Source organism: Dipteris shenzhenensis, chromosome 9, assembly GCF_047967505.1.
Source record: "Dipteris shenzhenensis isolate YYH24624 ecotype China chromosome 9, Dip_SZ_1.0, whole genome shotgun sequence".
Classification (NCBI taxonomy): domain Eukaryota; kingdom Viridiplantae; phylum Streptophyta; class Polypodiopsida; order Gleicheniales; family Dipteridaceae; genus Dipteris; species Dipteris shenzhenensis.
The window spans coordinates 54294762-54319326 of record NC_141604.1 but is presented as its reverse complement, the minus strand read 5'-3'; the positions used below and the strand labels follow the sequence as shown (position 1 = coordinate 54319326).

Below are 24565 nucleotides of genomic sequence, written 5' to 3'. Positions count from 1 at the left end.
ATGATATGCTGGTAGATTCTTTGTGTTCATATAAGGCCGTACTTGAGGCCAGAAAACTTGAGATGTCCTTCTCCGATTATGTGAACCTCAAGCGTGATGATGCCCGCATTTCCGAAGGTTACACACACAAGAATTATGTAGCCAAGGATATCAAGGACAAACTCACAGTGCATAAGTTCAAAGGGGACACTCGCACACCTAATGAGCTGGAGGAGTGGCTTACGAAGTTGGAAGATTATTTCTGCTTCTACCCAAAGCAAGATGAGGATTGCATAATCTTTGCGGGTATGCACATGCAGGACTATGCACATACTTGGTGGCGTTATATGAGGGACTCACCTCAGAGGCCAGCCACATGGAAAGAGTTCAAGGAGTTGATGATCACCACATTTGTATGCCCGCTCATACTGGAGTAATATTTGGCTGAATTCTATGCACGATTGCAGACTAGTACTGTCCAAGAGTACTTGTAACGTTTTTGGAGACTTTCCTTGTTTGTATAGGACGTATCTGAGAGAGGGAAGTTGCTGCGTTTCATCCAGGGATTGGGTCCCTCTCTAGCTGCAGATGTGAAGGCACATTGTTACGCTCTAGCCGAGGTAGCATGACCTCGGAAGAATCAGTCGACATTTCCCTTATAGGATCTATCTTTGTAATATATGTGTTTGCGCTTTATGTAAATGATCGGGAGGGATCAATGTCAAGGTCCTAGGTGAGGGCTGATAGCACCAGACTAGATAGGTCTGAGACCAGGGGCCTAGTGCAAAGAATGTGCCTAGGGGCAAGGAATTAAATGCATCCCAAGAGAGGGGTGAAATGTTGCATTAGAAAGGCCCTATATGGATGACATGTGGCATCTAGATCTATCTAGGGAATTGGGGTCTGTCAAGGCTAGTGAGAGAAGTGAAGAATTGGATTTTTTTACGTGGTTTTTTTGATACAGCTCTCTCTCTCTCTCTCCCAAGCTGGGTAGCCTTGTCAGAATTGGCTGGGTGGATATACTTGGTGCTTCTCCCGTGATCTAGTAAGAGAGGAGTTAGAGAAATGGTGTAACATTTTGGTATCAGAGCGGAAGGTTGGAAGGAGTGAAAGAATCGACGAACGAGCTGTTGGAGCGATTCGACGAAATTAGTTCGTAGGTGGCGCAGAACAACGTAGCGTAAGAACGCGGGGACCTACGAATTAGCGGGGTACTGGATTACTTCAAGGGAAGGGTTATAGGTGCCTTGACAGTGAGTACAGGGCGACTGCAGCGAAACCATAACGGACACCTGGGGGTCTAACGAGGAAATCAGTTGACAGTGGGTAGCCCGTCGCGTGAGCAGGGATCCGTTTGAGGATCGCGTGAGCTGGTGAAAGATTTGCTATGCACGTCGTTCGGGGGACTTGACGAGAACGGCCGATGCACAAGTTGGTGGCGTGGAGGTGTGTTTCGTCGCTGACGTGCTGGCGATGAGGTGAACAGCGTTCGAACGGTGGTCGCTGGTAGATGTCAGAGTACGGATGAGAGCAGGCCGTACATGCAGACTGCAAGCTGTGGGATCCGAAGTCCAGGGAGCACTCTATCTATTTTCCTTTTGATTTTCGTTATTCCTGTTTTGTCGGGAGCAGTTAGATTTTCTTGGTCTCAGAGGTCGCAGTTGATGATGCTACAGCAAGAATAAATTATGCTTGAACAGGTTATGCTTTAGTCGGAGTAGTTTGCAGGGATTTCCCTAGTATAGGGAAAAGCGCTATTTAGTTAGTGCGAATTTGGGATTGCAGGAATTCCCTAGTATAGGGAATTGTGTTCAGAGCGTCAGTTTGTGATTATTGTGTTCTAAGGGTGTTAAAAAAAAAAAACCCCCTAAACAAAACACCTACTGAACAAATGGAAGCAGAAGAAGGAGCTTCCAGGAGGGACCCTGGTGAATCAGGAGTCCGGCCGACCCAGCAGGGATCGCGCCCAGTAGCTCACACTTTATCTGGCAGAATTGCATTGCTGGAAGATGCCTTGCAACAGTTGTTAGCGCAGCAATTACAAGCCAATGCAGGGCAGTCCGAGCTTAGGAGAGCGATACATAGTATGTCTGCCAGACCTTCTCGAGAGGAGAAGGGAAAGGCTCCAATGGAACCGGAGTCTAGTGTCCATACGGTCGAGCCTAGGAAGGCTAAAGTGCCAATTATTGCCAATTACAGACCGGAAAAGTATTCTGGTCGGATGAACGACCGTAGCTCCGATGTCATTGAGACCTGGTTACACAAATGGGACGAGGCGTTCGCCATTTGTGAGATCAGAAATGACATCAAAAAGATCCGCGAGGCCACCCATATGTTTAATGAGGCAGCGGATAGGTGGTGGATTAAACAACAAAAGGATGGCATAGCATCCACTACCTGGGAGGGGTTTAAAAGAGAGTTCAGGAAACACTTCTTACCTCCTGACGAGGCATCCCGAGCTTGGGATCAATATAGGAACCTGCGTCAGAGAAATTTATCAGTGGCAGAATACACTGATAAGTTTCGAGAGAGTGTAATGAAGGTTGACGAACCCCTGCCTCAATCAATCCAAGTGAAAGATTTCATATTTGGATTGAATGACCGAATAAAAATGGAAGTTCGGGCTAAGTACGCGAACACGCTTGATGATGCAATAGCTATAGCCCTGAACTACGAGGATGCCAAGGGCAGCAAGCCAAGTGGGTTTGCACAGGTCGGAACCCAGTATGGGTATCCGAAGAAATCTGGGTTTAAGAAGAAGTGGACTAGTAAAGGGAGTGGTTCGCAGCCGAGTGGTCAAGCCAAGCAGGCGAGGCCGGCTGAAACTCCCAAACCAAGTACCACCATTGGAGTGAAGAGAAAAGTAACTCCAATGGCAGCCCGGGCTTGGTCTAAGTCTCCCTTGAACCCAGAACAAAGGGAAAAAGCGAGGAGGGAAGGCTTATGCTTTGGTTGCCTTCAACCTCATCAGTGGAAGGATTGTCCACGTAACAAAGATCGTCGGATGGCTGAGATGGTGATCTCAGAGTGCGACGTGGAGATGCAGGGAAGTCCCAGAGCGGAAGAGATGCAGATTCAGCTAGCGGGATCTTCTCAGAGGTTAGTACCTTATTTGTTATGTGTGTCTGTTGCTAAGTTAGTGACGAGTGCACCTGATAACATCCTATCTAAGCCCGCAGCAACGGGGTATACAGCCTTCAATGATACGGAGTTAATTAAAATGAAAGGGCAAGTGGCCAGTCATGATGTCATTGTGTTGTTTGACTCCGCGTCAACTCACAATGTGATTAACTCCAAGCTCGTGAAGAGGCTGAAATTAAAGACAAGTCCATCTGACTATGCGTATACAGTCAGGATGGCAGATGGAAGTTCAACTGAAGTATGGGACCAAAGGGTTACCCAGTTGGAGCTTCGGATTCAGGACTATGCTGAGAAGCTTGATTTTGAAATGACCAAGCTTGCTCATGCAGATATAGCCCTGGGAATGGCGTGGCATTCTAGTAAGAATCCAGCCATTGATTGGAAAAAGCACATATATCAATTCAAGATGAATGATGTGCTTTATGTCTTGCGAGGTGAAAAAGATATACCTCAGGGACCGTTGGTTTCCGTGATGGAAATCAGAAAGGCTCAAGTGGAATCTTTGTACCTTTGCACCGCATCGGTAGAGTCGGTGGATGAGTCGTCGGCTAGCACTGATGTTACGCAAAGTGGTGAGATGGCCAAGCTGGCTAATCTTATAACAGAGGAGTTCTCTGAATGTTTTAGGGATGAACTACCTTATGGGTTACCTCCAGAGCGGAAAGTTCAGCATAAGATTGAACTAATCCCGGGGGCAGAACCTGTAAATAGACCTCCCTATAGAATGAGTTTTACTGAAGAAGCGGAGGTGCGTAGGCAATTGGAAGAATACCTCAAGTTGGGGCAGATTCAACCAAGTTTCTCACCTTTTGCTTCACCAGTGATATTAAAGAGGAAAAAGGATGATACGTTTCGCCTCTGTATAGATTACAGAGCATTGAATAATATCACTGTTAAGCACAGGTATCCGATGGCTCGGATTGATGATTTGCTAGATGCATTACATGGAGCCGTGATTTTCAGCAAGATAGATCTTAAGTGCGGCTATCATCAGATCCGGATTAGAGCCGAGGATGTGCATAAAACCGCTTTTAGAAGCAGGTTTGGTCATTATGAGTTTTTGGTAATGCCCTTCGGACTTACCAATGCTCCAGCGACCTTCGTCATGCTTATGAACGATTTACTACGTCCGTATATCGGAAAGTTCGTAGTACATTTTATTGACGATATCCTGATATTCAGTAAAAGTGTTACTGAGCATCGTGAACACTTAAGAGTAGTGTTCAGTACTTTGAGGAAAGCCAGTCTTTACGTGAATAAAAAGAAAACTATACTGTGTATGGTTAGGCTTGAGTATTTAGGATTCATAATTACTCCACAGGGGGTAGAGATGGATCCGAAGAAAGTGGCTGCGATACTGACTTGGCCAATCCCTCAGAGTCTGACCGCGTTGCGATCATTCTTGGGATTTGTCCAGTTTTATAGAAGGCATATCAAAGGATATTCCGGAATAGTATCGCCATTGACTGATCTGACCTCAGATAAAGTACCTTTTGTTTGGGGACAGAATCAACAGGAAAGTTTTAACACCATAAAACAAGCTGTGGTCACTGGACCGGTGTTAAAAATAGTTGATCCCCAGAAACCATTGTTCCTAGAAACCGATGCAAGTGGCATTGCGGTAGGAGCAGTTCTCCTTCAAGAGGGAAGGCCAGTAGCCTTTGAAAGCAAGAAGCTTTCTCCCTCTCAAAGGAATTGGCCAACTCATGAATTGGAGTTGTATGCAGTTATCCATGCTTTGAAAACATGGAGGCATTATCTGTATGGTTCAGAGTTTTATGTGGATGTGGATCATGATACTCTGAAACATTTCTGTAAACAGCCTGACTTGAGGGGCCGCCAAGCTAGGTGGGCAGAGCTCATGCAGGAGTTTAATCTAACGATTCGGTACCGAAGAGGAAAAGACAATAAGGTAGCTGATGCGTTGTCTCGCATTATGCACAACCTGAGTTTCACGGTATTAGAGAGTGCTCTAATGACCGAGATTAGAGAAACTCAGAAGGTGGACGAGTTTGTCCAGAGCTTGTGGCCTAAAGCTCATATGTTAAAACCCGGGGAAAGTGAAAAGGATGACCTGGCATCCAGAAAAGGCCAAACTTATGCAAAATATACCATAAGGGATGGTATGCTAGTTAGAAATGGCAAGGTTGTAGTACCTGGTCAGAATGATCTCAGGCAGAGAGTCATTCGACAATGCCATGATAGCCCGTGTGCGGGACATCCAGGGGTCGAGAAGACATATGATCTCGTGAAGCGAGATTTCTTTTGGCCAAAGATGAAAAAGCATATTCATGAATATGTGACACGGTGTTTCTCGTGTCAAGTAAGTAAGGCCGAGCGGGTGAAGCCACCCGGACTTTTACAGCCCTTGGAAATACCACTAAGTAAGTGGGAGAGCATTTCCATGGATTTTATTGTAGGGCTACCTGCAACACAAGGAGGGTATAATTCTATCCTTGTGGTGGTTGATCGTCTAACCAAGATGGCTCACTTCATTCCGACTAGAGAGTCTATTAGTGCCCCGCAAGTAGCGGATTTGTTTATTAAACATATATTTCGTCTGCATGGATTGCCTAGATCCATAGTGTCAGACAGAGATGTCAGGTTTACCGGTCATTTTTGGACAGCGGTATTTGAGACACTAAGGACTGAGTTGGGAATGAGTAGTGGGGATCATCCTGAGACGGATGGTCAGACGGAGAGAGTCAACCAGACTTTAGAGGATATGCTGAGAGCATATGTGTCATTGAGGCAACATACATGGGACAAGTGGTTGCCATTGTTGGAGTTTGCCTACAATGATAGGAAACATTCATCTACTGGGTTCAGTCCGTTTGAACTGAACTATGGTTATAGACCAGCCAATCCGACTATAGTTGGAGTACCTCAGAAAGTGCCTAGTGCCGCGAACTTTGTAGTTCAGATGCGGGAGATGCTAGCACTTGCGAGAGCTAACATCCGCCAGGCTATGGATAGAGCCAAGGTGTATGCGGATGAAAATCGGTCTATAAGAGTATTTGAAGAAGGAGAAAAAGTTTTTCTCAGAATTCCTTCGCACTCGAAGTCGTTGACTTCAGGAGAGTGTGCTAAGTTATCACCTCGATACTGTGGGCCGTGGTTAATTCTAAAAAGAATAGGCAGTGTAGCCTATAAATTAGAATTGCCACAGGGGTGTAAGGTGCACCCGGTTTTTCATGTTTCACGTTTAAAGAAATTTTTACATACTGGTGACTCACTAATCGAAGGTGTGGTTTTGTTTCAGGAGATAGAGGATATTGCAAGGCGCAAACCAACAGGAATCCTGGACCGAGGAACAATGCAAATACGAAATCGGAAGATACCCACGGTGTTGGTTGCATGGCATGGTCAACCTCTATCCGAAGCTACCTGGGAATCCGTATATCAGTTGCGGAGAGTGTTCCCAGACTTTATCATCGAGGACGCTGATGTCTGAAGAGGGAAGGAATGTTACGCTCTAGCCGAGGTAGCATGACCTCGGAAGAATCAGTCGACATTTCCCTTATAGGATCTATCTTTGTAATATATGTGTTTGCGCTTTATGTAAATGATCGGGAGGGATCAATGTCAAGGTCCTAGGTGAGGGCTGATAGCACCAGACTAGATAGGTCTGAGACCAGGGGCCTAGTGCAAAGAATGTGCCTAGGGGCAAGGAATTAAATGCATCCCAAGAGAGGGGTGAAATGTTGCATTAGAAAGGCCCTATATGGATGACATGTGGCATCTAGATCTATCTAGGGAATTGGGGTCTGTCAAGGCTAGTGAGAGAAGTGAAGAATTGGATTTTTTTACGTGGTTTTTTTGATACAGCTCTCTCTCTCTCTCTCCCAAGCTGGGTAGCCTTGTCAGAATTGGCTGGGTGGATATACTTGGTGCTTCTCCCGTGATCTAGTAAGAGAGGAGTTAGAGAAATGGTGTAACACACATAACCCTCAAACAATTGAGAGTGCAGCCCCATTGGCAGAGGTATTTGAGCCCAAATATGCCAGCAAGTATAAGATGACAGTGGGCAGCGTCAATAAATTTTCTTGCCAAGATGCAAGGATCAAGCTCTTTGAGGATTATGAATTTGTTGGGGATCTCTTGGCACTAGATACCCAATAGATGCTGTTTTGGGCTGCGATTGGCTAAAATATTTGGGTAAAATCAGAATGGATTTAAATGCCCTATCACTCAGCTTTGTCCACAAGGGTAGAGCTGTAGCATTGCATGGCATTGCCACTCCTAAATTGCAGGTCATTCCAGCAAGGCAGTTGGCCAAAGAGCTCAGGAAGTAGCATGCCCTCTACGCATTGAATGTGTCAGTATCTCAAGGGGTAACATTCCCCGTGTTGAGGATTGTGATATGCAGCAGTTGCTATCGGAGTTTGCTGATGTATTTGCTGATATGCCATCCCAATTGCCTCCCAAGAAGGATGTGGATTATGCCATTTTCCTAGAACCTGGCAGTAAGTCCATAAACAAAGCCCCATACCGTCTCTCAAAGGTTGAGCGGGAGGAAGTGGCAGTACAGGTGCGGGAATTGCTTGAGAAGAACTTCATCTCTCATAGCACTTATCCTTTTGCCTCCCTGGTGCTTCTGGTGAAGAAGGATGGATCGTACCGCATGTGTATTGATTACAGGGATCTCCCTTTGCAAATTTGTGAATAAAGCGCCTATAGAAGGAAGCAAGACCTAAAAATCCTCTCAACTGGGTGGGATTTTGTGGCTGTGGCCAATCTTCGATGCATTTCACCTTTGCGAGATCCACCCGAATGCGGTGTCTACTCACAATATGCCCCAAGTACTCAACCTCCTTTGCCATAAAAGTGCATTTGTTGGCTTTTGCATAAAGCTGATGCATCCTCAAAATTTCCAAACACTTGCTTCACATGCTTAATGTGCTCTTGTCTATCCTTGCTGTAAATGAGGATATCATCAAACAAAACTAGCATGCATCTGAAAAGAAGTGGCTGCAATATCTTGTTCATCAGTGCCTGGAAGGTGGCCGGTGCATTAGTCAATCCAAAAGGCATCACCTTGAATTCATACAAGTTTGATGGAATAGTTTCTTGACTGCTTGCATGACTTGCCCGCCGTATTGGAACTACAAGTACTTGCTTATGGAATACATTGGTTCCCGGAGAATATGTTGGCATATTGATTCTTGTTGGAAATCACATATCCTCCTCGAATAACCCCTTGATTTTTTTGTATAAGCCCGGTTCTGTGCGGAAGGCTATTTTGTGCTCATCTCCTTCTTTCACCCTAATTTGATGATAACCAGACCTCAAATCTATCTTCGTGAAAAATTGAGCACCCTTGAGTTCATCCAACATGTCATCTATCCTAGGGATTGGAAACCTGTTCTTGATGGTGGCCTTATTTGGTAGCTCCTCTTATTGACTCCTTGAAGAAGGATGGTTTTGGGTGATACAAAGGAGGCATAGCGCAGCTTTGAAGACTTGAAATTTGCTCACTCATGCACTTGTCTTGGTATGCCCTGATTTTTCGCGTCCTTTCATTGTGGAGGCAGATGCGAGTGGCAAAGGATTGGGGGCTGTTCTGAGGCAGGAACACAGGGTAATAGCCTTTGAAAGTAGGAAGTTTGATGCCAAAGAACTCAATTACCATGTTTATGATTAGGAGATGCTGGCTATCTTGCATGTTTTTAAGAAATGGCACCACTATCTGTACGGAAGTAAAATTAAGGTGAAACCAGATTATAGGACACTCAGATTCTTTCTCACCCAGCCAAATATGTCATACAAGCAGAAGTGGTGGTTGGCTGCAGTCCAATCCTATGATTTTGACATTGAGTACAAAAAAGGGAAGGAAAATGTGTTTGCAGATGCCTTGTCCAGGATGTGGGCTTGCAATTTGTCTGCTATCTCTACCATATATCAGGAGTGGATTCATGGCATTCAGGAGGAGTATATGCAGAATTTTAAGGCAGCTCCCATATTTTGAGATTTGTAGAAGCGTTCTAGTTAGGGTCATATGGATTTCAAATTGCATAATGGGCTGTTGTGGTGTCAAGACAGGATTTATTTAGTACGAGACTCAAAATACCACCAGTTGATTTTACAAGAAATGCACTCCTCTCCCATGGCTAGACATGTAGGTATCACTAAAACATATGAAAGAATCAAGCAGAGCTTTACCTAGGAAGGCATGTGGAGATTTTGGTTAAATACGTGGCTGAATGCTTGCCTTGCCAACAGAATAAAGTGGACAGCAAATTACCCGCAGGTCTCTTTCAGCAATTACCCATTCTAGAGGGCAAATGGACACACATAGCAATGGATTTCATTATAGGATTGCCTTCTACAGAGTGGGAATGAGAATCTTTGTTGTGGTGGATAGAATGACAAAACATGCCCATTTCATACCCACTAAGACCCAGTATTCAGCGTCACAGGTTGCTTGGCAATTCATTGAGCATGTCTTTAAGCATCATGGTTTCCCTCATGAAATTGTCAGTGACAGTATGCAAAATTTATGGGTCACTTTTGGCAGGAGATTTTTACAGCAGCGGGTACTCTACTCACACCTAGCACTGTAGCATTGCTTAGCATCCTGAGACTGAGGGACAGTCGGAAAGGGGGAACAAATGGGTGGAGGAATATGTGAGGCACTTTTGTCATGATACTCAGAAGTCTTGGGATAAATGGTTAGCACTTGCTGAAATTTGCTACAACAGTACCAAGCATCTCTCCATTGGCATGAGCCCGTTTGAGGCAATGACGGATGCAAGGTTGGGATGCCTTCTTCAATTGCTGACATGGTGTTTAAAACCCCACTACGGTGATTCTAGTAAAAAGGGAGAATGGAGGACCCAAAGTAATAATAAAATGACTTGTTACCGTAAAGCTATAAGGTATCATACCTTACGGATTACGAAATAATAGAAAGGTGAAAATAAGATGATGAAGCTAGACTTTGCAGGTAGGAAGAAACAGGAAGCGGTTCCCCTGCCGATGGAGGATTGGCTGTGAAAAATCAGCAAGCACGAAATGACTTGGAGAGGATGGATGCCCTTCTGCAGTTGGTAAAAAAGAAAATGCAGGATGCCCAAGCAAGCATAAGAAATATGCGGATGAACAGAGGAATACATAGGTATTACGGTTCTTAAAGGATCATTCGCAAGGTTGGAGAGGTAGCATATAGAGAAACAATAGAGAAACCATAGGGTTTGCAGTAGAGCGATCAGAAAATAGACAATACTCAGATACAACTGAAGAACGGAACTCAGAAAACATAGTGCCTGTTGGTAATATGAAAAACTGAATACAAGAACCTCAAGCCGTCGTGTCTGAAGGACTGTGGCTGAGGTGAATCAGAAAGATGATTCCATGTAGAGAGACAGTAGAAAAGATAGCAGCAGAGGGAGCGTAACGCAGTCCTCCATGTAGCTCAATGATGACGAGGATGATGGGAGCTGGAGCTGCCCTAGGAAATGGCTGAAACCAGCATGCTCTGAGGAAGGAACCTTCAGGCTATCTGGAATAGCAATATGATGAAGAAAAAGGAGCTGATCTGGGGCAGAAGGAGCTGTTCTGTAGCAGAGGAGCAGAAGGGGACAGATCTGGAGTAGGATGGGACAGATCTGGAGTAGAAGGAGCTGATCTGGAGAAGAGGAGCAGAAGGGGACAGATCTGGAGCAGGATGGGACAGATCTGGAGCAGGATGGCAGAAGGGGACAGATCTGGAGCAGGATGGGACAGATCTGGAGTAGAAGGATCTGATCTGGAGAAGAGGAGCAGAAGTTGTGACAGATCTGGAGGAGAGGATGGAGCAGCCAGGAGGCATGAAGGAAAGGCAGAAGAGGAGGCAGCAGAGGAGAGGAGAGGTAGATGGAGCAGGCGGGCCTGCAGCAAAAGAATGAGGAGCAGCTGCAGGTCCTGTCCTGTACAGGAAGTGTGAGGTAAGAGGCCTCTTATAGGCCAGACCTAGCTGGTCGGCCAGCTGGTCGGTGGGCCTGCCAGCTGGTCGGTTGGGCTTGCCAGCTGGTCGATGGGCCTGCCAGCTGGTCGGCCAACTGGTCGGCCAGATCTGGTCGGCCAGACCAGCTGGACTTTCTGGCCATTTGTTTGGCTGAGAGAGCTGGCCTTTTGGCTGGCCTGTGAGGTATTTGATTGCCCCGTAAATTGGGAATTGCTCAGTTGCTGAATACCCCCTCTCAATTGCCAATTTTGAGGGGCAAACATTGTGAGCTTGGAGCTTCGTGTAGGGATGTCGATGGTGGTGCTGGCTATTCCTGTGAAATGCCCAATAGAAGATCACAAGAGGAGTGCCCTTGCAAGGGAATTGTTCACTTCCTCAAGTGTCGTAGTTACACGTATGATACCAGATAGAAATAAGAACACTGTGAAGCTTGAGAGAATAAGCCACCCCCTCTCACCGCCGAAAAGGTGGAGGAAAGTGCAAAGGGAAAGAACAAATTTGTCGTAGCAGTACTGATAATCCAAAGAGATCGGAGCTAAACAGTGAGCCAATGTGTGTCCGATCTTGGACCTCGGGAGAGAGGAGTCTATCCCCGCCTCCATGTAGGTAGAAGATTCGAAACAACAGACATCTAGACACATGTGAACAGAAAGGGTCCCGCCTAGGGAGAACTTGTAGATCCTGGAAGTCGATGGAAGTCGATGCTGATGGAGGTAGAGGTGAAATGTCATGACCCCCTCTTTCGAAGGAATGGGAAGTGTCAAGCCAGAAACCTAGAAAAGGAGGGAGGGATGGTAGTAGAAGATGGAGTTCTGAAAGGGAGGGAGGGATGGGAGTAGAAGATGGAGTTCTCTCCCTTAGTGCGCAGCGGAATGAAGAGGAAACTGATATGTTCATAGGAGTGATGCTCCCTGTACCTATGGCCTCCATGAAGAAGCAGGATCTTTAGATCACCTGAGATCTGACCATGGCAGGCTCGCCGGGGGTCTAAATCTACTCCTCCTCCTCAACCGCTGCCCTGGGGCTCATTGCTGATACAAGGGTGAATGCAGACGCTGGACCTCCATCACGGGAGGATCACCTGGCTGAACAGTGGCCCCTGTTGCTTGGGGGGGTGGGTCTCCACGTATGGGCTCCTGCTGCTGCTCCTCCTCAGGTGCCTCACTTGCCAAGATCATCATCAGGATTCTTCTTTATGCAGATGACGTGGCACTCTTGTCGTCCACACCCGAGGTCACCAGCTGAGATCGTATCCTCATACACTTACTTGGGGATCATCTTCTCCGGCCCGATCTTCACGATGAGACCAGCGATGCAAGCCAGACTGAGGAGGGGATACGCCTCACTGGCTCGGCTAGAGAGACAATGCTTTCACTCCCACTTCCAGGACCCTCGGACCAAGGCTCTTCTCTTCGACTCCTTGGTCCGACCAGCCGGTATGTATGGCAGCCCTTGTTGGGGGCCTGACATGTCAGAGATAGAGTGGACACGGGTGGAGCGCTTGCAGATCCTCATGCTCTCACGGATGATCCGAGGGAAACCGTCTGTACCACATCACATCATTCAGGCCGAGTTTGGTGCTTTTCCACTCCAGCTAGATGCAGCCTTTCAGACCATCACATATCTACATCGGGTTAGATCATATGGGGGCTGCACATCAGGGAGACAGAGGTTGCCATGGTTGGCTCTTGATTCCTCCATGAGGTTGGCAGCAGAGGGAGACGAGCGATGCTGGTATGCACGGACTCACAGATGGTTTGTGAGACTAGGGTTCCACATCGATAGGATACCTCCTTTTCAGTACAATTTAGATGCCCCTCCGGTACTCCCACCCACCATCCCGATTGGGCCACATACCAACCAGGTCATTCGAGAGGATCTCCTGCAGCTACACACCTTTAGGACCTGGTTGGAGCCGAGGGAGCTTCCAGTGAAGCTGAGTTTCTACAGAGATTATTGTCTTTGCATTTCGGAGGAGGGATTCATCACACCACGGGGGTACATTGAGCTTCATATGCCTCACTCACTACAGATCTCCATCGGACAGTTTGGGGTATCATCACACCGCCTCCGCATAGAGAGCGGCAGAGCAGAGGGGATTCCTAGGGAGCATCGCTTATGCGTATTGCTTATGCGTATTGTGCGACTGTCAGGAGGTTGAGTTGGAGGAGCATTTTATTTTTAGGTGCCAGTGTACTACGAGATCCGAGGTCGCTACCACTGCCTCTTCAGAGACGGCTCCGGGCTCCTTTCCAGATTCCTCGCCTACCCCGATCAAAGATGCCTCGCGGCCTTCATTCACGAGGGAGTTCGACATAGAGAGTACTTACTCAAGCAACGGGGCTTGGCCACATCATCAAATACCTCTCAGAGCAGGATCACAGAGTTCTTCTAGTGACATTGATCGTCCAGTCTCTAGCCGCCGACGTGACAGAGACCCCGACCCGACGATCGCAGCACGACACACGAGACATCGAGGGGACACACAGGTCACTCTGGGGGACCTTCCGTCATTGTTTAGACCCGGGATACGTCTCCCATGGGAGTCACGGTGGCTCTGGTCTTGCGTCGAGTCTCGTCCAGGAGACTAAGACGCAAGGCACCCCTTGACGGGCACCAACGTCCCATCACCGGCTATGCACCAGCCAGGGGGGACATGACATACGGAGGATTCCGCTCCGCTCCAGTCCTTTTCTTTTCATTGTTACATCCAGATGTATCTGTATCATCAGACTTAGGATTCAGCACGGGTGATGATGCTCGTTTCAGTAGCTCCACCCTTACTGTGATTTGTATCAGGTTTTCTTTCAGTCTCATAGACCCATCGGCCTTCCGAAGACACTAATAAAATTTCTTTCTTTCTTTCTTTCTCTCTCTCTCTGTGCATCTAGCCCTTTGTGTTCCGCGCTTTTGAGCATGTTTTCTTGGTTTCTTTTTCGTTTTAACTTGGGTCTAGTCCCCTTCTGAAGGGGTCACCCAGGGGGTTTGAGACTCCTGCTACTCCTGTCTGGGGGGGTGCTGTGCTCTGGCCTACTGACTCTTCCTGCTTTGCGGGGGTGGGGGGGGTAGCTCGGCCTTGGCCGCGGGGGCAATCTCTGGCTAGGTGACCCATCTATCTGCAATGAAGACACTGGCCAGTTAATCGAGAAATCTCCACTCATTGGCTAAGTGTACCTCCTTCAAGGGTCTCTAGGAGAATCAACTCTGGGAGGGACTCTGGGCTCTCAACCACCAATCTAATCCTGGGGACCTCGTCGTCTGCTACCACTGATGCGGCTGAATCTAACGGAGACTCCAGGATAGTGCCAAATGCTCGACCAATGGAGGGGAGGATGGCTCTATATTCCTTTGGGAGCCCCGAGAAGGGGAGGGTAACCGAAAAACGGTGTGTTCATGTCCTCCACTGTAAAGCCATGGTACCAAGGGAAGAGGTACACCAAATGTGGGCCAAGGAGGATGGGGCTCTGCTCCACAAGTGTCAAGGCAAAACCGGTGGAGCTCAGCTGAATGAGGAAGATGCCTCTTCCATAGATGGTGACCTCCTGAATGTGGTCACCCTCTAGTGCCAAGCTCGCCTGGATCCACTCTCGCACCTGTCTCCTTGTTGTTGTGAGGCCCACAATTATGCCCACGATCGCCTTGTCTTGGAGGGACTGAACTCCTTGTTGTACCTGTTGCTTGTCGGCTAGAACCTTAACAGCTGTGGGATTCGAGGGTGCTGCCATAGAGCCCCTTTGGCGAGACCAAGGGTCACCACCAAGATTTTCTTTCTCTAAACAAGCACAAAAGCTCCCGCTATAGGGAGGGAAAAGATGTCGGAGGCGGACGCGGGGAAGAGGTGAGGAGGGGAGCGGAAGAGGAGTGGCTGAGGGAAAGAGGCAGGAAATGGGTGGCGGGGCGGCAGGGGAAGGCAAGGAGGAAGGGGCGAAGAGGCGGGGGGGAAGAGGTGAAGGGGCGAAGAGGAGGGGCAAAGAGGAGGCGGGGGCAGCGGAAGGAGGAGCGGGGGAGGCCGAAGAGATGGGGGGGGGAGGTGGAGATGGCAGAAGGAGGAACGGGGGGGAGGCGGAGGATAGGTAGGGGGAGGCCGAAGAGAAGGCGGGGGGGGGGGGCGGAGGAGATGGCGGGGGGGGGGCGGAAGAGCGGGCTGAGGGGAGGAGGCGGGAGGCGGAGGAGATGGCGGGGGGAAGAGCCGAGGAGAAGGCGGAGGGCGGAAGAGATGGTGGGGAGGAGATGACGGGAGGGGAGGCGGAGGAGGGTGCGGGAGGGAAGAGATGGCGGGGGGGCAGCGGGATAAGCCAGGGGCAGCGGCTCACGCAGGAGCTCCCTCCATGCTGGTGTCGTTGACTCTGTTGGTCCTGATTTCAGAATTCAAGAGTCTGCAATAAGTTCAACTCACATAGAGCTTAGAGAGCAATTCACAGATACAACAAGCTGAATGAATCTCAGAAATCGCTCTTGGCTAGTAAAAACAAACTACCTTCTAACTTTGATAGCTGCAGCTAAAAATAGGTGCTTTTTGCGTGTGTCGTTCCTCTAGGATTTAGATGTCCACTTTTGCATGCCCCATCCCATTAAAGATGTGGGATTTTTGCACTCTCCTAGAAACTGCACACAAAATAAAACACCACCAAGCCCATTGCACCCGTTAAAGGTTACCTAATGCATGCATTCTAATTCGTTGCACTAATCCTAGTTCTTGTAGGATCCCGTAGGATAGAATAGATGCATCTTGCAAGAGGTGTGAGAGCACAATGAAAGCAATATGGTAGATCTCTATTTTGATTGTGAGAGAGAAGACTCTCTTTTATAGAAAGGGGGAGAAGGTAATACCTTCCCTACATAGTGGCAATCAGCCCCTACATCAGTGGGAATCAATCCCTACATCAGTGGGAATCAATCCCTACATCTTACATCATCACTTAGGTCACACACTAGACACATCATCGCACTTGATGTGCCTTTACAACACACACAAACACACATGTGACTCCCCTAGATGCACACATGCACCATAGAGCAAGCCCTTGATCATACTTACCCCAACAAACCCCCCTCAAGGGATTGCCTCTTGCAGTGTCAAGGATTCATCTAGTCTCATAGTTTCTCATGCCATCTCATGGTGGTCAAGGATTAATCTATGGCTAGGATCTCATGCTAGCAAGGGTTCCCAAGGGTGTGAGTTTTACAAAAATGGGATAGTCAAAACACATATCACATGGTCTATATCATATGGTGACCAGAGGTGATTTACGTAATATATTCTTTTTGGAGTACTACTCCAGGTAGAGAACCTCAAAATTTTGACCAAGTGATGATAAACAAAAAAGATGAAGTGCCTAAAAAGCATAGTCTTCATCATGTGGAGACTCATCAAATGAAAGTAGATTGGCAGTTTCTGACTTTGTAGCTTCTTCCTTTTTGGCTCTACGATACTTTTCACGGTGATTGTTTTTGCCACAATGTTTGCATGGATTGATCTTGAAGCAATCTTTTGAGAGGTGATTAGTCTTCCCACAATGTTTGCAAGGTGAAAACTTGCCCCTTTGAATTTTTATGGCATAGGCTGTGTCATTGCCTCTCTGGTAGGCTGTCATTGCCTCTCCGGAGTTCCATGTGCCTTTCTTCTTCTTGAAGAGCAGTAATAAGACCTTCAAGAGTAGGGTTAGGAAGATTTTTCAGAGTGGTAACAACATGATCATAATCTTCAGGCATACTTTTGAGCAATACTGCCATTGCATCATCTGTAGTGATTGGAGAGTTGATAGAAGCAAGTTGAGTCATGAGACTCCGCATATAATTGACATGGGCAGCTAAAGGAGTGCCACTAGCCATCTTCAATTCAAAGAAAGCAATCTTAAGTGACAATTTTGAGATGTGAGAGCTAGCACCAAAAGTAATGTCAAGCTTCTGCCAAGCTTCAGAAGGAGACTCTAAATTAGAAATGTGATGCGATTGGCATCACCATCACCAGCAAGAATCTAGCATGAAGGTGCATATGAATTCTCCCACCAAAGTATGATGGTCTAGTTATGGTGCTGAATACGCAAAACAAAAATCCGCCCCTCAACTTTGAGATTTCAGCATGATGCTTCTGGAGGAGGAGATGCATCAAAAGACGAGGACTGGAGAAGATTCGGCTTTCTAGACCAGATCAAAGAAAGGTAAGGGTAAGGACTCTGGTAACCCATCTTCTTCTGATGATAAAAAGAGAAAGAAGAAGATCAAGTGCTTCTATTACAACAAGGCAGGGCACAAGTAGAATGAGTGCCGAAAGAAGATTGCAGATGAGAAGAACGGAGTAAAGAAAGAGTCTAGCAACAGCGCGCAGGCAGTACAGAGCTGAGGATTCTCCAGCATTAGAGGCTGTTGAAGAAGTAGTTGAAGCAGGTTTGACAAGCCGCCCCCAGAGGTTTTCCCTCCTCAATGCAAACTTAATCTTCATCTGCCATGTGTGAAAGTCTTTACCATTGAACTTATCCATATTCTAGATGGTAGCCATGAGAGGGTCTAACCCAAAATGGGTAGTGTCTACTCTCTTACAAGGCTAGAAAGAGTTGAAGAGCTTCAAAATACAAGCATTTAGAGTAGCAAAGACTTGTAACCAAATTCCATACTACAAAACATAATGGAAATGATGCTTTCACTTGCATGCTTCATAGAGTTGGCTAAATAAAAGTATTCCAAGCAAATCCAGGTGTAGCAACTTAAAGCAAAGCTGTAGCCATAGTTGTACTGAAGCTATTCAATACTTTAAAACATCAGAAATGCTAAAGTAGCATCTAATGTAGCATCAAACTCACAATATTGTCAAAACTGTCCAAAACAGAGACTTGAACTTGGAGGGTGCAATTCTCACAACTCATAGCTCTATTCAAGGGGATTTTTATGCAGGAAGAAGGGCCTTATACCAGAGAAGGGCTACCAGCAAGGAGGCGCAATGTTGCGTCAGGTCGCCATAGCCAAGCTTGAGAAGACCGACTGGTTTTTCGTCTGTTGCGCCTCCATTCCTTGTCCAAATGAGCTCAGATTTCAACAGCAGGTTCCCTTCAGTGTCGTGCAGCTCGGGCTTAGAAGAATTGACAGAAGGATAAGCACAGAGGCGGCATTGTGCGAAATTTCGTCAGAGAGTGTGAGTGTTGGCGTTTCACGTACAGTCGAAATTTCACCAAAAGCTTGCAGCTGGAAGTTTGCCCATACAAGAGGAGTTTGCAGCTCAGAGGTTTGGGCAATGGTCGTTTGTAGGCAGAGAACAGTGTAAGAAATCCTAGATTTACTATATTTAGAAATGTGCTAAGGAACAGAAAGGAGACTGAAATAGCAGAGAACAAGGAATTGTTGTATTGCTTGAGTGTCTGTAGTGTAGCTGTAGTGTGTCATCCATACAATTGGGCCTCTCTTATATAGAGAGTGAAGAGTCACACATGAAAAGGTGTGTACTCCAAAGTGTATGTGCATGAAGAGGTGTGTACCCCTTGTGAAGGGTGTGACCCTTCATGAGAGGGTACATCACAATAGAAGTGTCTCTTCAATAGGATGTCTCTTGTGAAGGGTTGTGCCTCATAGGAAGTGTCCCGTCGAAAGGGCATATCCTTCCACAAGTGTCTATTCATCAAACCATCCATAAGTCTAGATATAGAGAAAGGAATACGTCACAGATCGTGACATCCCCTCCCACTCAAAAGAAGACCCTGGTGGAGATAATGAACTGATGTAGAAAATATCACGGTAAATTTTGAAAATACTGTTGTAAAATGTCAGAGTACTGCTATAAGTCTTCATCAGATTGCCAAGTAGTGTCGGAGTCGTCCAGATCTCGCCAAAGAACAAGGAATTCTGTGATAAGTCGATGTCGAGTCTCTCGCTGACGATGGTCCAAAATACGCTCAGGAATAAGGAGAACATAATCGTCTTCGATTTCTGCAATAATGTATATGGCTGTCAAAAGCAATAACTCTGCCTTCTTGCATCAAGACCGCTCCTGTAGCGATGTCGGAAGCGTTGGTCATGACCTCAAGGCAATACATAAGCGAAGAGCTTTGGCCTCACTTCGCACCCGATCACACCAGCTGCAGATTGAAATAGGAGGATGGAAAGATATGCCAAAAGAGAGCAGAATATGCCAATTATGTGACCAGGGAATGGCAGAAACTGAAGAACACGTGGTAATGATATGCCCTTACTATACTCACATCCAGAAAGCATTTAGCTCTCTTCTCGAGGGACATAACAGACTGGCTGATATGCTACATAGTGGGTCACCCCCAGCTTTAGGAACGTTTGTCTATAAGCTTTTCAAGCACAGAAACTCACCTAAGACATAAAGGTAGTTTCTCTTAATACCCTCCCCTCCTAGGGAGGAGTCTTTATGTACGAGGATTTTGTGACAAGGAGCTGCAGAGGAAGAGCTGCCCACCTAGGCTGGTGCAAAGACAGCAAGGTGGAAGGGATCTGGATGGAAAGTGTACAGAAGCTCAAGGTGGAGCACGCGGACTCGAGTCTAGAGATAGCCAACAGATAGGAGAAGGACCTTGTGGTAAGATCAGAGGACCACATCATTGGTGGGACTCTGGATCTGTCTCTTTTGTATTGTGTCCATAGTTGTGGACGGAAATATATATTTTGGTGGTTTCTCTATCTGGCCGGTTCATTGTCTATTGATGAGTCTGCACATCTATTGAATGCACATAAGTAAAGAAGTTTGTGATTCCACACCCACACCGCACAGTGTGTGAGCTCCTGGGCATTACTATAAGTCTTCCGTGTTAGAATTATAGATATAATTCAGCAGTGACCAATGTAATTTAATAAGCTAGTTAGGGGCACTTTTCCCTCTTTAAGAGGTTTTTCCCCCTAACCGCAGTTAGTTCACTAACTATGGTTAGTGACTACTAAGGTTTTGTCACCAAGACAAAACCTTATCTCTAACCTTTTTCAGTTGTACTCTCTTACACTCTTCTATTGCAATCAAGCTATCAAGCTTTCAGCTCTCAAGCTCACTCTCTCTTGCTCTCTCTCTCTCCCCAAACTCTCACATTTGATATCAGAGCAGTTTGATCCTGCTCCCTACTCCTTCCTCATTCAGCTCCAGCCTACAGCCCACGCTCCTGCTGCGGCTCCTGCTGCTACATCCCGTCCGTACCTGCTTGAAGCAATCAAACGACTGTCCGTACAGTCCGTACGACTGTACGGAATCCGTACCCTGCACGTTCCTTCTGCTAGTACTGCGCGACCGTACGACGGCTGTACAGCTCGTTGTCATACAGCCCCGTACATACCTGCGCCGTACGTATCTGCTTGCCAGTAATGTACCTGCGTTGACGCCCGTACCAGCACCCCTGCATCATCGCCGTACACACCGTACAACAGGTCGTCGTACCTGCTTCCGTACATTTCTATACAGTTGCGTATAAATCTTTCGTACAGCACGTGGCAATGTACACCTGTAGTTAATTTCGAGCATCTACCGTACACTTCCGTACAAACTGCCGTACAGTTTGAAGGTGAGCTTGGAATTTTACAGCTTTGCAGGACTTTTGAGCAGGGATCCACTTGCAAGGTTCATTTGTAGGTAGATTCAGAGGTTTAGCCCAAAAATTTGGGGCTTTCTGCTGAAATTGTGAAATTTGGGGCTTTCTGTGCTTTTGCCCCTTTCCAGTTGCGATTTCAACCTCGGCAGTACAATTTATTGCAGAAATTTGGGGATTTTGTAATTACACTGCAATTTCGCAGTGAAATTTGGGGCTTTTGCAGACAGAGCGCAATTCTTGCAACATTTGGGGCTTTTGATCAATTTGCCCCTTTCCGGTTGCAATTTCGGGCCTATTTTGGGGCTTTTGTGTTGGGAGAGCAATTTTTGGAGATTTTAGTTCATACTGCCTTTCTTGAAGTGTTTTTTAGCACTTTTGACAGATTCTGGAGAGTTTTTGATGCTTGGATAGATTTCTGACAGTGCAAGTGCAGAAATCTGAGTTGCATTTACAGCCAGTGCTTGGCTGTGTTTTTTGGGAGTTGTGCATTTCATTCCCAGTAAGGGAATTCAGTTTTCTATCTGCTTAAATCTCTTTCTCAGATATGGCCCAACAAAATTAGAATGACTTTCAGTTCGGTGGTCTTTCATAGGAAGACAAGTCGGATGGTACCAACTACTCCCTCTGGAGTTTTATGGTATGCAATATTCTGATTTCTCGCAATTTATGGGATTATGTGAATGGGGGTGAGATCCGACCAGCAGGTATGGCACCTAATACCCCTCCTCAGCAAGGAGGTGGAAGAGGTCGTGCACAGGGTGCAGCTGCAGAACAAGTTGGTGGTGCAGCTATAGCCACTACTCCAGAGCAGAAGAGATGGGATTCACGGGATGCCTTAGCTTTGTCATGCATCTCTCTTTCAGTGAAAAGATTTATCATTCCGCATATCCGATCGTGTAAGACCTCGAAGGCAGCATGGGATATCTTAGAAAGCATGTATGCAGCCGGGAATGATGCAAGGGTATCTTTCTTGAAAAGAGAGTTAAGTAATACACATATGGAAGAGGGTGACTCCATGTCAGTCCACCTCACAAAGCTACAGGATCTCAGAGAGCAATTATTGAACATAGATGAGATTATTCCTGATTCAGAGATGATTACTACCACTCTGAATTCTCTTCTTAAGTCTTATCTCAGCTTTCATACCTCCCTGAACTTATCATTGAGGGGGGGTGCAAACCCTCTCACTTTTCATGAGTTGATAGGACTTCTGCTTCAGGAAGAGCAAACCAGGAAAAACTTGGCTTCACGTGCAGGTGAACAAGCTATGCTCTCAAAGTTTAAGTCAAAAACAAAGGGACAGGCAACGACATCAGTAAATCAGTCTTCCAGTGGGTCAGGACAGCCTTCACAAAAGGCTAAAATGATGCAAGTAAGCCCAAGAAGAAGGGTTTTTGTCATTACTGCAAAAAGCCAGGTCATCACATTGCAGAATGCAGGAAAAGGCTTGCAAAAGAGAAGAAAAACAGCTCCGGTATGGCTGTTTCAGATTCAGCTCCTCATGCATCTGACAGTGGGGATGCTGCAGCCAACTTTTTTGGACAGGATTATGCCTTTTTATCTTGCATTTCGGATTCTAGACTGGCTGCTCCAGATGCTCGGGATAGTACAGCCACTTGTAATGATGATACATATGCATTTTTGACTTGCAGTTATGACTCTTCTACGGATGCATCTGCTTTCAGTGTCAATGAAACACTGAACACTTGGTATTTTGACAGCGGTGCATCCAAGCATATCACTTCTAGGAAGTGTCTTTTTACTTCCTTGCATCCACCTCCCGTTGGTAAGAAAGTCACTTGTGCCAATAACTCGTCATATTCAGTACGTGGCACAGGAGAAGTTGAGCTTACTGCCATTGATGGCTCAGTTTTTAGACTTTCAGATGTCTTATATGTGCCTGGTATCACCAAGAATCTTCTTTCAGTGTCCACTCTTAACAGAGCTGGATTTCAGGTCATCTTTGAGGATGACAAATGTGCTGTCCGAGACAGGGAAAATGATTATGCCTTAAGATTATTTGGTACTACTGCTGCGTGGGCTTTTCCAGCTTGATCTTTTTGAGAAAAGAGCAGCCCATGCTCTTGTAGTTTCTACCCCTACTGCTGCCATGCAGAATGCAGAATTATGGCATGCCCGATATGGCCACATGCATTATAACAGCTTGATGACACTTCAGAAGCACTCTATGGTTGATGCATTGCCACCTCTTGAGATACCTCCTCCACATGCTTGTGAAGGGTGCATTTTAGGCAAGATGCATAGATTCCCCTTCAAAAAGGATGGTTCAGTTAAAGCTGTCGGCAAATTACAGCTTATACACAGTGATGTCTGTGGTACCATGAGGACTCCATCATTGGGTGGTCATCTCTACTTTGTTACCTTTATTGATGATTACTCCAATTTCACTTGGGTCTTTGGGCTGAAGCGCAAATCAGAAGTGTTCATGGTGTTTAAACACTTTTCAGCCATGGTTGAAAATGAAACAGGACTCAAGACATTGCGCATAGATAGAGGTGGGGAATACTTGTCTGCAGATTTTGATGCTTTTCTGAAAGGCAAGGGTATTGTGCATCAACTCACAGTGAGGCTGACCCCTCAGCAAAATGGCAAAGCTGAGAGGAAAAATAGAACTCTTATGGAGATGGACAGATGTATGCTGAAAAGCAAACACATGCCTCACAAATTCTAGCTTGAAGGTCTGATGTGTGCCAACTACATTTTAAATCGGGCTCCCACTAAGGCTTTGAAAACAAAAACTCCCTATGAGGTCTGGAATGGGAGAAAGCCTTCAGTGGATCATTTCCGAGTCTTTGGATGCCTTGCATATGCTCATGTGCCAGTTGAATTTAGGCACAAGTTGTCAGATAAGGCAATTAAGTGCATATTTGTTGGGTACAGTGCCGAAAGCAAGGGGTACCGTCTCTACAATCCTGCTACACGCAAGATCATTGTCAGTAGAGATGTGATATTTGCAGAAAATTCAGCTCACACTCAGGCTGAATTTCATATGCCTTCTTCTTCAGAGGATGTTTTTGAGGGGTTGCTACCCATTGCCTTGGGTTCCCCTGCTGATATTTCTGATGCAGATCAGAAATATCTGTTGGGTACAGTGCCGAAAGCAAGGGGTACCGTCTCTACAATCCTGCTACACGCAAGATCATTGTAAGTAGAGATGTGATATTTGCAGAAAATTCAGCTCACACTCAGGCTGAATTTCATATGCCTTCTTCTTCAGAGGATGTTTTTGAGGGGTTGCTACCCATTGCCTTGGGTTCCCCTGCTGATATTTCTGATGCAAATCAGAATTTACAGCCACCTCCCGATGCTTCAGTTCAGCCACAGGATGTCTTGCTACCTCCATAGGCAGTGGAACAGGTGGTGCAGCAAGAAATTGCAGACATACATGCAGCAAAAACAGTCCCAAACTGGCTGTTACAGACTCTCAGGGAGAGTAAAATTGATGCTCCATTACCTGGCAGGACTCGCAGTGCAGCAAGGCACATGGAAGATGCTAATTCAGTGGAATCAGCATATGCAGGTACTCTTCTTGATGAGGAGGAGCCTGCAACATTCGAAGAAGCAAAGGACAATGTGCATTGGATGAATGCCATGCACGATGAGTTGCAGTCCATTGAAAAAAATTAGACTTGCGATGTTGTAGACTTGCCACTAGGTAAACATGCCATTGGCACACGATGGGTTTTCAAGGTCAAACGGAAGCCAGATGGCTCCATTGACAGATACAAGGCAAGGCTGGTTGCTAAAGGCTATGCTCAGAAAAAGGGCATAGATTATGAGGAGACATTTGCTCCTACATCCCGGATGACCACCATCCGATCTGTTATTGCAATGGCTGCACATTTTGAGCGGAATGTTCATCAGTTGGACATAAAAACAGCCTTCTTAAATGGAGACTTGCTGGAAGAGGTGTATGTCAAACAACCTCCAGGCTTTGAAGTTACAGCAAATG

The 24565-nt window shown here is 46.4% G+C and overlaps 1 protein-coding gene across 1 annotated transcript in view; it reads left to right on the top strand.

Annotated features, from left to right (window-relative positions):
• The window catches only part of MHX (magnesium/proton exchanger), a 126268-nt gene that overhangs the window by 7745 nt on the left and 93958 nt on the right, over positions 1 to 24565 (top strand). The window lies entirely within an intron of this gene.